Source organism: Rhamphochromis sp. 'chilingali' (assembly GCF_963969265.1).
Source record: "Rhamphochromis sp. 'chilingali' genome assembly, chromosome: 1".
Classification (NCBI taxonomy): domain Eukaryota; kingdom Metazoa; phylum Chordata; class Actinopteri; order Cichliformes; family Cichlidae; genus Rhamphochromis; species Rhamphochromis sp. 'chilingali'.
Window position 1 is genome coordinate 13,960,327 of NC_137929.1, and position 14,982 is coordinate 13,975,308.

General features: G+C 38.7%; 1 protein-coding gene and 1 long non-coding RNA gene across 2 annotated transcripts in view; both read right to left on the reverse strand.

Annotated features, from left to right (window-relative positions):
* Positions 1 to 14,982, reverse strand: part of LOC308393807 (uncharacterized protein) — an 810,936-nt gene that overhangs the window by 589,209 nt on the left and 206,745 nt on the right. The window lies entirely within an intron of this gene.
* LOC308394586 overlaps positions 8,401 to 14,982 on the reverse strand; it is a 28,517-nt gene continuing 21,935 nt past the window's right edge. Inside the window, exons 3-4 of the long non-coding RNA XR_013971244.1 lie at positions 9,788 to 9,971; positions 8,401 to 9,626 (exon numbers count right to left, since the gene is read on the reverse strand). This is a non-coding gene — a long non-coding RNA (uncharacterized lncRNA). The remainder of the gene's footprint in view (positions 9,627 to 9,787; positions 9,972 to 14,982) is intronic.

Below are 14,982 nucleotides of genomic sequence, written 5' to 3' on the forward strand. Positions count from 1 at the left end.
GTTATGTGTCGGGGGCTGGATCTGTGACCCAGTATTTTGAGTTGTGTGTTTTTGGAGGTCTTATATTATATTGAATATATGCTTAGTTCTTGTGTTGCCATTATTAGTTAGGATTTAGTTGGGTGTTATTCTAGCTTAGGTTTCCATCTTACACCTTAAAGGTCGTTCCCTGAAAATATCGTCTGACATTAAAGTGGTCTGTGGTGCAAAAAGGTTGGGGACTCCTGCTGTACAGTACAGAATGCGTTTAGCTTGTCGAATTTACATAAATCTTCGATCGCTAGCAGTGTAACTCTGAAGTGCTGCACTGTATGTTTGTAAGTTTTCTCCCAAACAAACACAACAATGCCGACGAAACGTTTTGCACCCTCAAATGCACCTTTAGGTTTCATTCCATAATACTGGACTTATGTTTCTACGAAGGTTTGAACTCTAAGAGTGTTTAACATGATAGTGATTTATTGATTCTAACCCTAAATCTATCCAGTAATGTCTGCACATATTTTCAGTACTGATTTTAAAGTGTTTTAATCCTTCTGTCACTCAGGGAACCCAATAAGGATTCAAATACTTCAAAAGTCAACCAATGACATTGATGTGTAAGACTATTTAATAATTATTTATTGTTTATATTTCATTTATTCATTCATTCTTTGCACTGTGATTTAACCCATCTTTGTGTAAAGCAGGGGTGTCAAACTCCAGGCCTTGAGAGCCAGCGTCCTGAAGCTTTGAAATGTATCTCTGCTGCAACACACCTGAATAAAATTATTAGGTCATTAGCATGACTCTACCCTACTCAAGTAAATTTAAATAAATGTAAGTACATACCACCAGGTAGCTCCACTCGTACCCAGTGTAACGGGAAGTGAGAGGGTTAGGTTTTGGCGCTTTGAATGTTCAGTTGTGTGATGCAGCGATTAACGTTTGAGTAAAATATTGGGCTCCCTCGTGTCTTCCCTACATTCCTCCACAATGTCCGTTTTTGCAAAAATGTACTTCTAGAAGTACTTTTATTGCACGATGTTCATTCACTCATGAGCTGCTGCAACATGAATCAAATGGCTGAACTGCCACCTTGGCGTGCAGTCAAGTTCTACAGTCTGCTAATGATCTAATAATAAGTATTAATATTCCTCACTCACCTTACTAAATGTTTGTGAACACAGCCAGAAACATTTGCATCACAAACACAGACTAGTGTTTATTAGCAGAAGCTTTTGGGTGGTTGCTCTCAAACCTGTGTACAAGTTGAAGCATTAATGGTCCCTTCACTGATTTCCAGGTATCCAATGTCAGGGCTAACAGATGGATTCAGACGCAGGCAGCGTTCTGGCAAGCAAAGGGTTGACAATTTATTAACACAGAAGGGAAACCACAGTGATGTTTCTCTGCTCCTCACAGAGAGGTGATGGAGACGATTCCTGAGGTCCAGCAGACGTCAGATTATCAGTGATGGTGAGAAACTGAGATGCAATAACAATGCATTGTGCTAGTATGCATTTTCTCTTTGATCAATAATTGATGTATTCATTTTGATCAGTGTCACATTTTTCCTGCTTTTTCAAGTTTCCTCCTGGATCATTGTATTAGCTGCAGTATTGGTGATGATGGTCTTTGTCAGTGTTGCTGCTCTGCAGTAGGCTACTCTTTAAAGAAAAAGACCAGATAACTTTCATTTTTCATTTCTTGTCATTTTTTTCTACACCAAAATCTATCCAATAATATCTGCATAACATTTTCTACTTGTGATTTAGTTATTAATTCTTTGCTTCATGATTCAATCGGTCTTTGTCTAGTATTAAATTTTATGTCTCCCATTTAATCCCACTGGCTTTAAAGTGTTTCACCAGATTTTTACGAAGTATTTCCAGTCTTTTGTTGTCTCTGTCCCAAATGTTCTGAAATGTGTTGCATGTATTAAAAGAAGTTGGACCAAAAAATGTACTATGTACTTACAAACTTACATTTATGAAAGCTGAACAAACATTGATGTACTTGACTTTTGTAACAGTGAAAAGGCGATCTGTTTTTATTGATAAATATATATGTTTGCATTACTGTTATTTAGATTGCCATGTTAGAACGTAGCAAACAACATTGTTTGTTCCTCTATGGTTTCTTTATTTTTACAAATCTAAATGTTTTTTGTCAAAAGATTAATAATTTCATATTGAGGTCAGATGGTCAGCAGTTTTGATGTTTTTGCAGAGATTTTATTTTTTGCAAAATAGCACAAGTAAACATTAAAAGTAGTTCCTAAATCAAGGCATTTATTATTAAGGCGGCCATTATTATGGCCCTGTGTGGAAAAAGTGATTGCCCCCTAAACCTAATAACTGGTTGGGCCACCCTGAGTAGAAACATCTGCAATAAAGCGTTTGGGATAACTGGCAATGAGTCCTTTACGAGGTGGTGGAAGAATTTCTGCCCACTCATCTTTGCAAAATTGTTGTAATTCAGCCACACTGGAGGGGTTTTGAGTATGAACCACCTTTCCAAGGTCACAGCACCTCAATCAGATTCACGTATGAACTTTGGCTAAGCCATTCCAAAGTCTTTCTTTTGTTTTACTTAAGCTGCTTAGAGGTGGACTTGTTGGTGTGCTTTGGATCAAGTGCACTTCAGCTTGTGGTCGTGAACAGATGGCCAGACATTCTCCTTCAGGATCCCAGAAACTGGATTCTGTTCATCTTGACGTTGCATCTCCAGACTGAGAGATCTCAATTACTTTGTTTCTTATTTGCTTCTGAATTTCCTTGGATTGCGCCATGATGTGTAGTTTTTGAGGATCTTTTGGTCTACTCTACTTTGTCAGACAGGTCCTGTTTAAGTGATTGATTCAGCACAGGTTTGGCAGTAATCGGGCCTGGCTATGACTATGGAAAAATTGTATATTTTCTATTGATGAATGCAAATATTTTATGTCTGTTATGTGCATTGCCGTGTGGAGAATATAAGGAAAACAATTGTGTGGTTTACATTGTTTCTTCCTCTTAGATTTCTTGATTTTTTTTTAAATTGCAATAACTTTATGTTAATTTCAGTGCACTTTCACATTTCTTTAAATTCAAACTACAGTCCTGTGAATAACTAGAAACACTTCTAGCAGCACAAATGTGAGCTAATTGTTTTCTGCTTGACTTTATCAGTCTCTCATATTGTTGTGGAGGAATGTTGGCCCACTCTTCATTACAACGTTGCTTCAGTTCTTTGAGCTTTGTGGGCATTTATTTAAGCACAGCTCTCTGAATGTCCCAGGTTGAGGTCTGGACTTTGCTTTTCAGCTATTCTGCTGTAGATTTGCTGCTGTGTTTGGGATCATTGTTCGACTGCAAGACCTAAACTTTACCTATTAAACAGTTAACTCTGTATTTTACACTTTATGTGAATATTGTTGCAGATTTCAATTATTAATGTTTTTATAACTTTGTTCTTTCTTATATTTAATATTATACAATATTTATACTTCATGTCTCTGTCTTCTTTTGAACACTCCAGCACAGCATCACTATAACTTTGTCCTCACTGACAATAAAGCTGTTTTATATATTTCATTGCAGATGTTTCAAGCAATTTGTAGCTGTATCTTAAGATATTTTGTTAATAATATAGTATTTTATATTGTTTTTTTCCCCATATTTGAGAAATATTTAACATGTAAAAGTCTGTTTATGTACAATTTGGTGATATTAGCCCTGATTATTGGAGGAACTTGTACATGAAGCAGATTTCTGAGACTTCAGATTTGAAGGTTGTTGTCATATAATCTAAATGATGGCAGATTAACGTTCCCTACCTCTGTCCTACAACCACAGGACTCCTTTGCATTCGACTGATAGAAATTTCAAGCTCAGTGTTAATGAAGATTTCAAAGGCCTTAGTGCAGGGGTAGGGAACGTCTAAAACCTGCAGGGACACCGGCCCTCGAGGCCTGGAGTTCCCTACCGCTGCCTTAGTGTGAAAGGAATGAAGCTGTAGCGCCTCCCAGTGGTTGAAAAGAGGTACACAAGAGGTTAGAAATAAGAGGCTGTAGAAATAACATTACAGAAAAGCAGGACATGCTCAAGCAAAACATTATAGAAAGTCTGTCACGGTTCTGGGTCAGTTTGACCCAGTATTTTGAGTTGTCATGTTTTTGCAGGTTTAGTTTAGTTCCATGTGTCATTTTCTGTCTCTCTCTCTATGTCGAGTCTGCGTCTTAGTGTGATGGTTTCTTGTTCCTGTTTTATTGTGAAGGTCTGCGTCTCATGTGAGTGTGTTCAGTTTGACCTCTGTCTCGTCTTGGTGATTATTCCCAGCTGTGTCCACCACCTGTGTGTAATTCCCCTGTGTTTCTCTGTGTATTTAAGTCGTGTCCTCTGTCATTGTAGTTGCTGGTCCGTCTGTGTGTCCACCATGTCTCACCCGTGTGTTTGTGCTCTGTAGTTTAGTTGTTTCCAGTCTAGTTTAGTTCGTGCTCCATTTGCTGTTTGTCCATATTTATTTTTGTGTTCAATAAACCACCTTCACTTCTCCACTACTGCCTGCGATTGGATCCTCATTTATTATTTTCACACGGCTCTCCTCACCCGCCGTGACAGTACGGACCAGCCAGATATGGATCCAGCGGCAGTCACCCCACCTAGGGAGCTTCAGGAGGCCGTTATCGACTCTGCTTCTAAATTGATTTACCAGCTGTTAGAGCATGAGGGAGAAGTGTCTCTTTACACTGTGGAAGCCAACCTACAACACCTTATTTCCAGTTACCCCTGGTTATTGGACTCACTGCGTCCGCTCGTACAGAATTTTGTTCTTCACGAGCTTCACCTACACCCCCCCGCCACTACCGCTCGCCTGCTCATGCAGTGATATCATCAGTGACAAGTCAGGTGATAGAGGCTAATGCAAAATGGTGTTTCAGTGAGGCAGAATTTATTATGACAATACATTTTTAAAAAAATACTCAGTATGAATTAAACAGGTTAAAGGTCAATGCTCTGTTGTAATATAAAGACAAAATGATTGACAGCAGCCCAGCAATATCAGTAAAACACAAATTAGCCACATGGTGCAATGTAAGGAGCTCTGTGATTGGTTAGGAAAGGACAGACTGGCCACCTCGATTTTTCTTCACTGCACATTGATCCATAGCTTTGCTCTGTAAAGGCTAACAAAGTGCTTTTGCTTTACAAAGACATTCAGCGTCAGTATTCACTCTTTTAAAATGCCACTGAACACTGGAGTGAAATGGAGCCCTGATCCTCAGAGTTTTATTGTTGCTAACATTTCTTATAGATAGCACAGATAGTGCCCCACTGCAGTAATCACTCATGTCTAGATATTCCTGTTAAAAAGGAGTTTTTCCTCCCCACTGTAACATGGCAAACATAGCAAACGCATAATCCAGCTGAAGCTTCAGACAGCCGTCAGACAGTGAAACACTGCCATCTGCTGGACGCGAGTAACACAGACGCTGAAGGAAAAGCACTCAGAAGGAAAAGCACGCACACTTGGAAGACTTGACCATTTGCACAAAATGAATGGCTGACACTGGACAGATGAGAGAATGTGGATGGTCACACCCTCGTGCATTAAAGAGGGCTTTCAGTTCATTGAAAACACAAAACCAAACACACAAAAGACACAATGAGACAGCTGATCAGTTTGCTTCACTAAATCATCGACACAAGCCGTGTTGTAGAGGGTACTGCAGCCGTGGCAGGTTATCATCTTAATGTGGCCCTGACACTCCATCGTACGCCACAAAGCTGTGAATAAATGAAAAGCAAAGAGGCATCATCACTAACATAATAACTGTAGAAGTTATCCCGCTGCATTACATTTATCAGGATATCGTAATAAATGTTCATCATATGTTGCTTTGACCCATCATTGTTGTCATTAATATCGGTACGTGATACTGGACACTTCCTGTCATTCATATGTCCTGACTTTGTGATCAGTGTAGCAGCTTGAAAATAACTGCTTGGTTAACAGCAGGTGTACAGGCAGGTGCTCTGATCAAATAACATGTTTGGCTAAAGAAACAGAAAATAAAAACATGTAAATAGGAACACCCACATCTCTACTTCTTCTTCTATTTTCCATTTCACACTTACAAAAAAGTTCTCCTGCGTAGGTGTTGAGACAAATATATGTCAATTTAATACTTCAGACAGGCCCCAGAGCAGGTCTGAACAATTAGTCCACTTAAAATCAAAACTGCAATTTGAAACCCTGCAATTAGCAATTTTGCAAAGAAAACTTGGCTAGGCTAAGCTAAGCTAACTGTTAGACAAAGTAGAGGAGTTGGAAGAGTAAAGGATTCTGGTTAACTCCAGTTCAACTTAACATTAAATTAAACTGACAAATATCATGTTTATATTCATATCTTAGTCTTTTGATGAGCTCTATCTTATAAATCTTTTAGACTCAGACGAGGTCGGCACAGGGACAGGCCTCGGGGGTCCAGGCCCACCTGGTGAAGTCCTTCTTCCCCAACATCTTCTGATGTACTTCATTTATACATTTTGGTAATGAAGTACTTAAACTACCACCTCACTGATTAGTTATTGCAGTGTGAGCTCAGTTCAATTAATCAGGTCACAGTAGTTTAGCACTTCTACAGCAATCATGCAACCAGCATGACTGAGGAGGACACTGGGTGGACGGGCTTTGCAGGTCAGACTTTGAAACTATCTTTTATTGTCATTACGCCAAAAGCAGTGAAATTATATGCGGTCCCATTCAGTGCAAATAAAGAATCTGTGTTTACTGACAGGACAAAGCACTGAACATGATTTCATCTGTTAACCTGGACAAATTCCAAAACAATTCCTTATTATTTCTTTTTCTTAAGTAAAACCAGTAAAAGCTTCTACTTCAAAAATATGGACTTAACACTGAGATCCTGATATTTTAGACCAGTTGAATTTAGATGATCTTTTTTAGTTCGTTCAGTTTGCTGGTTCTAACGACGACGGTCTTCATCAGTTTTAATGTCACTGTGACTCATATCTCTGCATGGCTGTTTTGTTCTGAGTGCACTGTGACAATGAAGTTAAGATCCGGTGATCAGCACAGCAGCCTGGGAGTGACTGCTTGGTTAACGACAAGGTTTACAAGACCTGATCAAATGTCACACTGGAAATATTTTGCAAGTGAAACAGCAAATGAAAAAATGTAAATATGTTAACTGGACCACCTACATTGTTTCGAGAGCAGGGGTGAACTAAAGAGTGCGACCCATCACTTCAGTTTCAGCATATAATTTCTATTTAACACTCAAAAAAATCTGTTGTACAAGTATTAAAAATATATTCACAAATGAAATTGACATGCCTGAGATGAAAACATTACTCATACAAGTTGTCAGGTAAAGTCTATAGCACTGTTACATCTAAATATGGACACTGAGCTGGGACGATGTCACAGATCTGAGCCTCTGCACCTTCACTATACGTTTGTGTATGTCAGGCCTGTCCTGTATCTCTCCACCACCTGATCCAACACACCACCAAATCCTGATCAGCTGATCATCTCTGCTCCTCTAATCACCTGAATATCCAAGTATCCGAAAGTGTCCATCGATCTGACAATACAATTGTAAAACCGATCACTGACCTGTGCCCTAATGTGTTCTGTGCACTTGTGAACACACTTCCTTATGGAGTACGTTTATTAAGGACACTCTTTCATTAGCACACAGGTTCAATAACACAACAAATAACCTCCAATAAACCTTTTAATAAACTGTCATTGGAGGCTGATGTGTTCTCTCTTGGCTTGTTTTCTTGTTGTGTGCCACACAGAAAATAAATGCATGGTGTCTTAACTCACTGATACGGGGATATCAATGAGCACAGAGTCCAGCCAACGATGGCACAAAGTCAAACCTCCTTCAAGGAAACTGGAGAGTCCAACACTGGCATTGAGGCTACCCCAACAATATCAATATGGTGTAACTTCCTGCTCTAACTCAGGCTCCTTCCCCACAAGAAAGACGATATTTTATGTACTCGAAGTCAGACCTGGAATCTGCGGGTCAGACTTCCTGGGCCCCCGACCCCTGACCTCTGAGATTTTCATGTCTTGTATTTTATAATATTTATCTTTTGTTCTCCTGCCAAAATTGTAAACACTGTCATCATGCCATATTGCACTGTTGTTCGATCAGCTTCATTAAATATACTTTTATATATACTTTTATCCTTTGTTTTGTTATACATCCATGTAAATCCTCATATGAAATTATTACAACCAACTGGTAGTAAAACAAAAATAAAAAGATTGTTCAACATTTTAACTGCAAATGGTCAAAACACTCACTTTATTTGCCAAAAATTATACTTAAAAAGGGGAAAAAGAAGTGTTAATAGTTTATTTGAAAGGTCAAAATATACCAACACATCTTTTTATTTTAAATCTATTTGTTTGTGCATTAATTTTTTTTCTAAAGCCAGATGTGGAAAAACAGGCTGCATCTACATGCAGGTTCTTGTGGTCAGTGGTCATCATATTTGCATTATCTTTCTGAGTCACAAGCAGGGAAGTGTTAAAGTTTCCTAGAAGTGGTGGGCCAGTGATGTAGGTGTGGATGCAAAGGATTATTTGAGGTGGTGCTGATCAGAAGTATAAAAATCAAAGTGTCCAGATCCAAACACACTTTGTTCCTCTGTGACAGAAGTGAACTAGAACTCACAGCAGCATCTGAACTGCAGAAGAGATCTCTGCTCATCTCCGTCTGCATTCCTCTTTTGGTAAGAACTTATTATGTATCATTTAAAATGATTTTCCTTTTAAAGCTGGGCAGCAGGCTCACGTTGAACATCTCCATAAACTGTCATAATTCTGCTGCTACACTAAACACTGCATTCGGTGAGCACACTAAACTTACGTAAGCTGTATATTTGCACGGTGAGAGACCTGTTTTTGCTGATTTGTGTTCAAATACAACAAGATCTTATTTAAACTGACTGTCAGATGTTGCCTATCCAGTTATGTAATGAACCCACTATATACATGAACCACAGACCCTTCACCACATCTTCATCACCTGCTGTTCCAGACAACCAACTTATACCTGAACCACTGCAGGTTAATCATCATCATTAGTAAAGGAAAAAAAGGTGAGTGTCTTATTATTTTTATTTTGCAGTGTGTCACTGTTACTACAGAGCACACTGAAACATGTGACAGGAAAGAATAACTGAGTGCAGAAAGGCTTTTATATTAAATCGGATTTAAACTTTGTTCTTAATGAACCGGATCTATTATGACCTGGACTTTTATCTATAAAATGGGCTTGTGAAACCCAGAGGAAAACTCTCTCAATATATCTGTAGATATAAATATATATTTATCCAAATCACATCAAGTAAAAAAGGCAAAATGACAAAATTAAAAAAAAGAATAACAAAAAGTATAAATTAAAACACAAAATTTTAAGGCAAAAACAAATATCTTGATGTCTTAATACGATGAATATAAAATATAAAGTAATACAACAAGGTTAAATATCTAAACATTTAAACTACTTCAGCTTTTCAAAGCTTCTTTTTCCAGTTGAAAATGACATCATCACGCCTGAATCTGCTTCCAGGAGCCGTCCAGATCAGGCTTGTTCAGGATATTTAGAAATCGTCCTAACAGTTGAAAAATAAAAAATAAACAGAGAACAAAGTAATATATATGATTAGAAATAAATAAAAAAGAAAACTATAAATAAAACGACTTCTTTCATTTAAAGAAAAAGGTCTATCAGTCCTCTTGTCGTGTATGTTTGCAGCTCACAAAGACGACTTACTGAGCTTCAGGATCCAAAAGGATGTATCTGCCAAATTCTTAATGTGGAAAAATGTCCATGTGTTTTCTTCTCCAGGAGACGATGAAGACACTGTTTGTCTGCATGATGCTCGTGCTGCTCTTTGCTTCCGGATTTTCCAAAGTGAACAATTTTCAACCAAGCGAGCACCGACCTGAAGAAACACCTTATGAAAAGTTTAGAAGACAGCATGTAGATGCTAAGATGACTGAAAAGCTGTGTAACACAGAAATATCAAATAGGAATATCTACAAAATTGACAACAGTTGTAAGGAAACCAACACATTCATCCTCAGCATTCCAGCAAAGGTCAAATCCATTTGTAGAGGTGATGGGAGGTACGATGAAAATAGCGGCATGACGTATAGTACCGCAACGTTTCGCATAATTAAATGTAAGCTAAAGCATCAGGGAGCCAGGAAACCCAGCTGCCAGTATGAAGGCAGGCTTCTCACCAACAGGATCATTGTCGTGAAATGTGAAGGGAAGTTACCTGTGCACTTCGATCGGGACCTTCTACCCTCTGAGCGCAACGATGGCGAGCAACTGTGAGGAAAGAGTGGTGTGGAGGGGGGGCGTGGTCTGCGATGCTGCTGCAGGTCAGATGGATGTACCTGCGCTGCATTTGCTATCACGCCTCGCCAACTTAAAAGGCTTTGTGCTGTCTGAGTTGTTGGTGTTGTGGATGTGTTGGCTGGCAGTCCACAGACAGACTGATTTACACAACTGTGGAAAAAATAAAATTAATAAATAAAATAAATTGGAAAACATAGATGTGTCATTATTTCATATAGATTTCAAATAACATACCATTTGATGTCAACATGGTTTAGTTGCATTTGCAGTGCTCGTGCTGTTATATTCTTATGATTCTGTTCATTTTATGAGTGTACCCTTCAGCCTTGCTTCACATATTTACTGCTGCTTGATCAGCTTTAGTCCTGCTAGCATCAGCACAGGTAGAAACAGATCACACATCAGAGAATCGGCCGTGCATCTAAATGCAAATGGAAACTAAAAATGAAAACATAGATAACTGAGCTGAACTTCATAGATCTGAAAGTTGACCAATGCATACATAGTGCTAAAAATCAGGTATCGGGAAAACACATTATTTTATATTATGCTGAAGTTAATTGTTATCCTTTTTTAAAACTATATCATATAATAAAGTCTGTTTTGAAGTTTACTATGGTAAAAAAAATATTTTAAGGCTCTTCAGATATACTGTAACTTCATAGGTATGAACCATCAAAGCATTTTCATCATAAATATAAAACTTCATTAGGTAGATCTGTTCAAATACTCATTAATGCAAATATCTGATCAGCCAATCACATGGCAGCAACTCAATGCAGGTGTAAAAGGTGAGGTCTAAAAAGAACCTTTAAGAAAATATGAATCATCTTAATCAGTCTTTAATTATGAAGCAATGGCCTAACTCCCTCTGACAAACAGACCTGTGGCAAAATTTATAAACCACTTTTGACTTTTTCCAAGGTGAACATTGTCTGGCAGCAGGTGCCCTTCCCCTCCCAGATCACGGTTCATATCTGATTTTCAGCTCTAAAGTTTATTTTTCTCTTCATAACAACTGTGCAAAGGATGATTTCTGAGGATGATGACTCATTGAAAATGCTTGGATGCTGACAATTATGCAGAGTCAGGCATGGAAAGGCTGCTCTTTGTGACAGGTGGGTGCTGTCATACATGGGTGTAGCTGCCAGCTGTCCTCGAGGCTTCACCTCTGCTAAACGTGTGTCTCTGAACTTGACCTGGTCTCATAAACTCTCCTGTGATTTTTATTTTGCATCCTTGGTTATTCAAATGAATGATTAATATATTAATATGAATCTATACAGATTTGTCCACACTGGATATGACAGTAAGAGTTAGTAAAGCTCTGTTAACGTGTCCCTCTACAGCCTGTTGTTTCTTAGTTTCACCAGTGAAACTGAATTAAAAACAAAACATAGATGACATATTGTCGCCTAGGCAACCACCAAGCTCCCAGTGCCTACAGACATTCACTAAAACATGCTGGTCATTGGATCGTTTGAATAAATACCTTTAACTAAATATCAATGTTTTCGACATGTCTTAGTTTACATTATTACACAGTTATTATGAGAGAGCATGTCTAATATTTTTCCACTAAACAGTCGTCTTCTCCTTTGGTTTGTTTGTAACAACCATTTATAAAAACTTGTGTTTTGCTTTTGTTTTATTTTTAACTGCAATTCTGGTCGAGTAGCTTTTATAGTGTTAATTCAACATATACTACAAAATAAAATGACTTTTTTTAAAGTACATTTGTGGACATTTTATTTTCAAACTATCCAATCACAGAATCAAATGCACAAAGCCTGTGATGTCATCAAAGGCACAAAGCTTGTGATGTCATCACATTCTGTCATTGGAAGGAGAAATTCAGTCAACTGTAGCAACTCTTTGGTGGCAGAACTACAAAACAACCTGTTTGTTAAAACCAAGATAAGGAAGACACAGAGACGCTGAAGCAGACGCAGACGCAGACGCATATAAAATGGCAGAAGCACAGATGGAAGTGGTCGTGAGCCCAAATATAACAGTTTTGCAAAGATCGGAAAATTACCTCAAAAAAGCCCAAACACCAAATCCTGAAACACGTCCTCTGGCACAAGTTCAAACAGAAGTGGTCGTGAAAGGCAAGAAAAAAAGGGGGCAAAAACAGAAAAGAGTGGCTGAAGAACCCAGACGACCGATTACTCGGGCGTATGCTCGGGCTCTTCTAGAAGCCCAAAACAACGTGGCTGATGGAAGCAACCTGAGAAATGAAGAAGTGTCAGGAAACCCTGAAGGAACCTCTGAAAGGGAAAACCCTGAATCCCTCCCTATGTCAGAAACAAAGGACGACGTGAATATGGAGACAGAGGCAAACATGAATAACGCCAGTGGACAAAACCCTGGGCCAAATGGAGGGACGTGGCAACATCAGCCAAATCCCAGATTTATACCCCATCATGGCAGAGTCCAGTATGATTCATGTTGTGAGATTGCTGCTCTCAGGCATCAACTACAAGCTTCCCAAAACCACCAGAACGAGCTTTACTGGAAACTGGTAGCTGCTAATAAGAGGGCTTCTTATTACCAGTCTAAGGTGACCAAACTTCATGCACAGATGATCGCCGACAAAAAACAGCATGAAGAAACAATTAAAGAGCTCATAGAGCAACTGGAGGAGGCTAATGATAATAATAAGCCTGATAAGAGCAAAACAGAGGTTCAAGCAAAGGACAACCAAGCAGTTGTCATGCTGGATGACATGATCCGTGTCCTGCACGAAGACGTCAGCGACCCTACCACAGAGCAGTGTGTGGATTCTTCTACACAAACCACAGAGGCTTCACACACGGACTGTGTAGGTCTGAAGGAGGCTCAATTTGAAGTCCAATACAAGACTCAACAAGAGCAAATAGGAACACTCCAACAACAGCTCCTAGAAGCTCAACACCAACTCAAGGAACAGGAAGACAAACATAGGCAGGACCAGGAGACACTGAACATGGAAATCAGTGAGCTTAAATCCCAGCTCTGCTCCAACAAGGAGCTTCATGACATGAAAGTAGAGACTCTTTATCAAGAGTTGAAAGAAGTCAAAGCGTCCTACATTAAAATCACACAGGAGCAAAATGAACAAAATTCCAACACAGCAAATGGAAAATCTGAGCTTCTGGTGGAAAAAGACACCAAAGAACAGGACAAGGAAGAAGAAGAAGACTCCCTGACATCAACTGAGATGTCTCTGCATGACTCTCTACAACAAACAGAAGACAGAGAGAAAACGATAACTACCAATCCAGCTGAACTCAAAACTGAAGCTAAGACTGTGCCAGAGAAAAAACCCAAGAAGAAGAAGAGGAACTGGCTGCGTCGGCTTTTCAGCTGTACCAGTCCACAGACAGACTGATTTACACAACTGTGGAAAAACTAAATAAATACAAAAAAAAATAAATAAATTGGAAAATATAGATGTGTCATTATTTCATATAGATTTCAAATAACATACCATTTGATGTCAACATGTTTTAGTTGCATTTGCAGTGCTCGTGCTGTTATATTCTTATGATTCTGTTCATTTTATGAGTGTATCCTTCAGCCTTGCTTCACATATTTACTGCTGCTTGATCAGCTTTAGTCCTGCTAGCATCAGCACAGGTAGAAACAGATCACACATCAGAGAATCGGCCGTGCATCTAAATGCAAATGGAAACTAAAAATGAAAACATAGATAACTGAGCTGAACTTCATAGATCTGAAAGTTGACCAATGCATACATAGTGCTAAAAATCAGGTATCGGGAAAACACATTATTTTATATTATGCTGATGTCAGGGCTCTGAGTGCGGGCAGGTGGAAATGTGGATCCAAATGCAGGACTCCGAGACGAAATGTAACTAAAACCACAGCTTTTATTGCTGGCATGAAACAAAAACAGAAACCAAACCATGAAACCAAGCAGGAACACACAGGCAGGGTCTGAGGGTACGACGCGACACCAAGCGTGGGAAAACACAGGGCTTAAATACACAGGGTAGTAATGAGGGAATGGGCCACAGAAGGGAGACACAGCTGGGGGAGCTGAACTTCATAGATCTGAAAGTTGACCAATGCATACATAGTGACAACACATTATTTTATATTATGCTGAAGTCAGTTTTTATCCAATTTTATAACTATATCATATAATAAAGTCTGTTTTGAAGTTTACTATGGTAACAATTCATCTTTTTAGGCTTTTCAGAAACACTGTAACTTCATAGGTATGAACCAACAAACCATTTTTCATCATGACAATAAAAAATAAATCTAAAGGAGATAAACATCACAACTGTTCAACCAAGCATTAAGTCCATTTTGAAACAAAGAACGATGTACACTCAGCCAATCACATGGCAGCAACTCAATGCAGTGTAAAAGGTGAGATGTAAAATAAAACAATTAAAAATATTAATTAATCTTAATCAATCTTAAAATATGAAGCAATCTTCTAACTCCCCTTTACATACAAAGCTGTGGCCAACCTTACAAACCATTTTGAATTTTTTCCAGCCGAGGCGTTCAAAATAACCAAACTGCTAATAGTCACGGTTTAATTTGGGCAGCTGCCTGCCTAATATAATGTAAAATCATCACAA